Raw genomic sequence first — 6,000 nt, forward strand, 5'->3', positions numbered from 1 at the left:
ACTGTCTCCATTGCTAATTAACCCTGACAAAATGTCGAGTCTATGTTAACATAATAATATCCATCAGTTTGAGAGTTATATAATTTCTGGGCCGAGTTACTGAAACAAAGGAAATCGATCCAGGATACACACCTTCCATTGAAATGGTCAGACTGTAGAGACAGCTATGTGGATTGGTAGCAGTTGCCTGAGAAAAAAATTAGCACTACCAAGAGGTGCCACAAAGTGAACTTTTCACCAACTTGCTTTCAATTATACAACCTCATTGTTAAATGGTGTCCCGATCTCTCGATGCGGCCCCGCAACGCCCCCCGCCCCCCCCCCCCCCCGGCCATCCTAACCCTCTATTGGGGGGGTCCACCCACGCACCACCCCAGACCCACGCAGCCCGATCGCCACCTCACAAAAAATGCCAGCATGGCACCTTGGCAGTGCCAGCCTAACAAACTGGCAGTGCCACCCATGCCTGGGTGCCAGCATGCCACCCAGCCTAGATGGCAAGCACCTGGGGCCCTCTGTTCCCCATGGAGATCCCCATGAGTACCGCTCTGCCTGTTCCTGTTTGTGGGGAGCAGTACTGAACAATGTTCATCCAAGGCAAAGGGGATAGACACCAACGCCTCGATTACCTCAGGGAACCACATATTAGAGTGAGACTAGCTGTCTCACTCTAATATGCAGATTTGCCAAAAAATGATCCCACCCATTGTGGAATATATAATTCACATAGCAACATCTTGCGAGATCGTGTTAGATCTCACGAGGCGTAGCGAACCGGGTAGATCCCGGGAGTGGGGTCTCCCAGGATCTACCAACCAGGTTGCGCCACGGCGCACTTCCTTTCAGACACAATGTGGCTGGTAGATCGCGTCCACAGTTTTTCCCTGGTCTTTACACGTATAACCACCAGCCTCCACTTCAGGCAGCTCAATTCATAATCTTTCTTTATCCATTGACACTGTTGGCTTTGCTATCTCCTCTGGTCTTGAATTATATTTCCTTATTTCCTCCATACTAAAGCTGCTTCTTTGGAGCTATTTTTCCTCCATTCTAAACACTTGCTTTCCCTCAAGTCTATACAAGACTTGAATACTGCTCCCATGTCGTACTCTTCATGTCTGAACAAGATCCAAGAAAAAGTCAGTTGTGTGATAAGAAATCCTTCTCTTCCCCAGCACTTGCACATCACTTTATTTATTTCACTTCAATTTTTCTCACCCTCTCTCTCTCTTATATACTACTGCTTTGGTCATTAATTTTCTGAACATTTCTTTCTTGTTCCTTCTAGCATCCTAAACTGTATTGAAATTAAGGTGCATTGCGAAATCTACCTTCATCTTGGTGTTCATTTTTTCCCTTATAACAGGCACTCCTTGCCTCCCTCGGTCTTTCTTCCATAATCTTCAGGTTTTTAAAAATCTATGTCTGGCATTGCCCAATCATTACTTCCTGATTATTTGTTATCTTCCCTCCTACTTATTAAAACTGAATATACAATAAGTTTCCAAACTTATCTCCTCTGGGAGAATGCAGTTAGGTTGTCCCCTTTCTCACTCACCGTTGGGTACTCACCTCTTGATAAACATTCTCCCAAAGCATATATTTACTCAACATGCCACTCTCAGAGATCACATTCCTCACAGGGAATAACAAACACACTAAAATACAGTTGAAGTAAAACTTTCTGTGGGTGTTTAATCATGAGAACAATCGTATGATGCAGTGTTATGATCTGACAGGTGATAAGTGCCATTCCATCCAAATCCCAAAGGAAAACTTGATAATCTATCACAACTTTATTTTCATATTTTACCACAAGAAGATACATGTACTGAAATCAAAAGCCACAAGTTCCAGTAACACCTTTGGAGATTTGAAATATGAAATTAAAACATTTATTAACAAAAGAAAAGTTAAACTTAAGCACACAAGATTACACTTACACAATTAAAATTAGCCTTACAGAACATTCCCCCCCAAAAATAGTTCCTACTTGGTTAGATCCTTGTAGATATTTAAGCTGAACAAATTCCAGTAATATTACCACAAGGCAACCCCACAGTTGCTAGAGGGGATGTCTCTCCCTCTCCCACTCTGCTGTGGAGACCCCAGTATAGAGCACACTCCAGGAGATCTTACATATCCATTCTTAAACACAGCTCCCAACCACTCGTTAAATATTTTTCCTCGTTCACTTTTTCCCATTGTCCTTATCCTTCTTTGAAATTTACCTTTCCCAGAGTATAAAAATCTTGTTTTCCCTATTGCCACTATTTTCATCTCAAATAAAATTTAATAATTTTGCCCTATTTATTACAATAAACCCCCGAAATATCAAAAATAATATAATTTACTTCACATTCAGAAATTGAAATAAGATGAAATGTTGGAATAAATCTAACGTTGGGCTGGGCCTCCCTAACTTACTATACTATTGTTGGACGGCGAACATGGAAAAGGCGAGGAGTTGGGTCGTGGGCGCAGGGGGGGCGGAAGAGAGTCCCGGTGGGTAAGAATGGAGGAAGGTCTGTGTAGGGAGTCGGGGTTGAGGGCCGCTAGCAATGGCACCACTCCCGATGGCCCTGGGCAAGTACTCTGGGAGTCCAGAGGTGGAGGCAACACTGAAGGCTTGGAGACAGTTGAGGCAGCACTTAAGTTGGGGGCGGGGTCAGGGGAAATCACAGATCTGAGCTGGGGAGGCTGGATAGAAGGTTTCGGAGAGGGGGAATCAGGATATTAAAAGACCTGTCCCTGGGCGGACATTTTGCGAGGTTGGAAGAGTTGGGGGAGAAGTATGGACTGGGGCAAGGGGAAGGTACCTGCGGCTCCGAGACTTTGCAAGGAAGGAGGTTGAGCTTCCCGATAGCGCCGGCCCCTCATTGTTGAAAGAGGTATTGATGGGGGGGGGGGGGGGGGGGGGGGGGGGAAATTGGAGAAAGGAGTGGTGTCGGCAATTTATGGGAAGATTCTGGAGGAGGATGGGGTAACTATGGAAGGGATTTAGTGGGAAGAAGAGTTGGGAGAGGTTGTGGAAGAAGGTCAGTGGTGTGAGGTGCTACGAAGAGTGAACACCTCAACCTCATGCGCGAGACTGATGCTGACACAGCTGAAGGTCATTTATAGGGCGCACCTCGCAAGGGCGAGGATGAGCTGATACTTCGAGGGAGCGGAGGATGTTTGTGAGCGGTGGGGGACGGCCCACAAACCAAGTACATATGTTTTTGTCCTGTCCGAAGTTGGAGAGATAATGGAGGGAGGTGGGAGGTGTTTAGTATCATCTCGGAGGTAGTACATGTGAACATGGAACCGGGTCCCTTCGAGGCCATTTTCGGGGTGACGGACCGGCCCGAGCTGCAGGCGGGTGCGGTGCAGATGTTTTAGCCTTCGCCTCTCTGATTGCCCGGAGGCGGGTCCTGTTGGGGTGGAGGTCAGCTTCTCCACCCTGTGCCTCAGTTTGACGGGGGACCTGCTTGAATTTCTGACCCTTGAGAAGGTGAAATTTGAGCTGAGGGAGAAAAGGAGGGCTTCTACAGTTTATGGGGACTGTTTATTTGTGCACTTTCGGGAACTAGTTGCCATTGAATACTGGGGTGCAGGGGGAAGAGAGGGTTGGGTTTACTGTTTTGTTGTTAACTTTTACCTGGAATGCACAGATGGACGTATTGGATTGTCTCTTAACGGGGTTTCTGGGGCATTGTTATTGTGTTTGTTTTGCTTTTGTTGTCTATTTGATGAAAATGTTGAAAACGTGGAGAATAAAAAGATTTTTTTTTAAAATATATAAATATAAATAACTGTCTCGCATATCTACTTCATTTTCATAAGGAGTGGATTAACGTTTGGAATATTCTGTGGATCAAGGCTCTGATTACATCAGGTAGCAGAAAATACCTTAATGAGAATTTAATGGGTCTGCAATTCCACCTTGGGTGTGACTCAAGTATACATTTACCCTGGCCACACACTGCTAGTTACTGACTAATGAGGCCTTGCAACTGGCCCATTTGTATCAAGTTGTGAAACAGTTCTTTGTACAGAATCAGGAACATAGAATTGAGCTGCTCTGACACCTCTCCACCAGCACTCCTTCCAAAAAAGGGCCTCACCACCACAGACATCTTTTTCATTACTCATAACAAATTACATTTCATATTTACACTTCAATACCGCTCGGTGCTGATTTTTAGATAGCGGACAGATATATAAGGCAGTGCAAACATACCACCTATCCAATGGTGTAGGGAGAGGCCCGACCCATGCTAGAAGTCATTGGTTAAAGAAGGAAAATAGACAATATCGAGAGAGGAGAAGGAACAACTATCGGCATTCATGTTCCTCCTCACCCCATCAAAATCAGTGGCATAGCTGTCTCTTTAATTTATTATAAGTCAGCAGCAGACCCATATCTTAGGCTGCCAGAGGTGAAATATGCAAATTGTTGTGAGTTTCTACAACCAGAATAGGAATCCACCAATTGAAATATTTTAATAAACTCCTGCCACACGTTCCCTCAAATATCTCTTTACTGGGTGAGCCTATTTTCTTTGTCCCTGGCTACAGAGCGAAGCACCCATGCAGCTTACAGGGTGTGTTGCTTCAAGCTGCAAGTGCTGGCATCCATTTTGAAAATTGAGTTGCGTCGGGACCTCAGGCAACAAGCGGACAATAGGTTTATTTTTATAATTGGTGTCTGCCCAATCACCTAATTTTCCAGCATAACCAATTCACCCTCTTTGAAACAAAATATATGTAATCCATCAGTATATTAGAAATGTCACCTGTGGGATGCATGCAGATGTACACTTCAGACACCACCTTTGAGATTTCACACCTTGTTACAGATGCAAAACAATCCGTTTGCTTTTGATTTCCAGCTTCAAACTGACAAGAACATACTAATCTGCGAAGAATCTTGGCTTAGACAGCACCGAGCATCTAATTCCTCGACAGGAACTACTTTTACCTAGTCTTAGTGTCACAAGTAGGCACACATGAACACTGCAATGAAGTTACTTTAAATTTAGAGTGCCCAATTATTTTTTCCAATTAGGGGAAATCCTTTATAATAATTTTTACTGGTGTCACAAGTAGGCTTACATTAGCACTGCAATGAAGTTACTGTGAAAATCCCCTAGTCGCCACACTGCAGCGCCTGTTCAGGTACACAGAGGGGGAATTCAGAATGCCCAATTCCCCTAACAAGCACGTCTTTCGGGACTTGTGGGAGGAAACTGGAGCACCCGGAGGAAACCCACGCAGGCACGGGGAGATAATTGAAGAGTGAGGAAATGTACAAATCAAACAGAGAGAAATCAGATAAAAGATACAAGTGAGGATGTATAAAGGATATGAAAGACTATAAACCAAGTTTGAAAAGCAAAGAAAATCTACAAGTTAGAGAAATAGCAACTTATTAACTGTCCAAATTGATTTTTGAAACTCCTATCCTCTTTGTCACCTCAGGAAATCAAATGTTTTTTTAAATCTAAAATTTAGAGTACCCAATTTTTTTTTCCCCAATGAAGGGGCATTTTAGCCTGGTCAATCCACCTACCCTGCACATCTTTGGGTTGTGGGGTTGAGACCCCCACACACACGGGGAAATGTGCAAACTTCACACTGACAGCGACCCGGAGCAGGGATTGAACACGGGTCCTCGGCGCCATAAGGCAGCACTGCGCCACCCCAATAAATCAAATGTTAGTTACAGCTGAAGACATAATTAACATTTTCATAATAACATTTTAAACTAAACTTCATGAGCTATCAGATCAGATACCATAACACTAGTTAAAAAAGAGCAACAGGGCAATTCTCAATGTCCTAGTCAATGTTTTTTTCTCAACTAACTCCACCAAAAACAGATGATCTGGTTAAAAGCAGCAAAACTGACAGCATAGTGGGAAGCTGGTCCCAGCACATTAAGCTGTGTGGTACAAGTTCAGGTCTTTGTGTCTCTGTTTTGCCTGTTCCAGTCAGAAGGGACCAGAAACCTCTCAA

Source organism: Scyliorhinus torazame, chromosome 10, assembly GCF_047496885.1.
Source record: "Scyliorhinus torazame isolate Kashiwa2021f chromosome 10, sScyTor2.1, whole genome shotgun sequence".
NCBI lineage: Eukaryota > Metazoa > Chordata > Chondrichthyes > Carcharhiniformes > Scyliorhinidae > Scyliorhinus > Scyliorhinus torazame.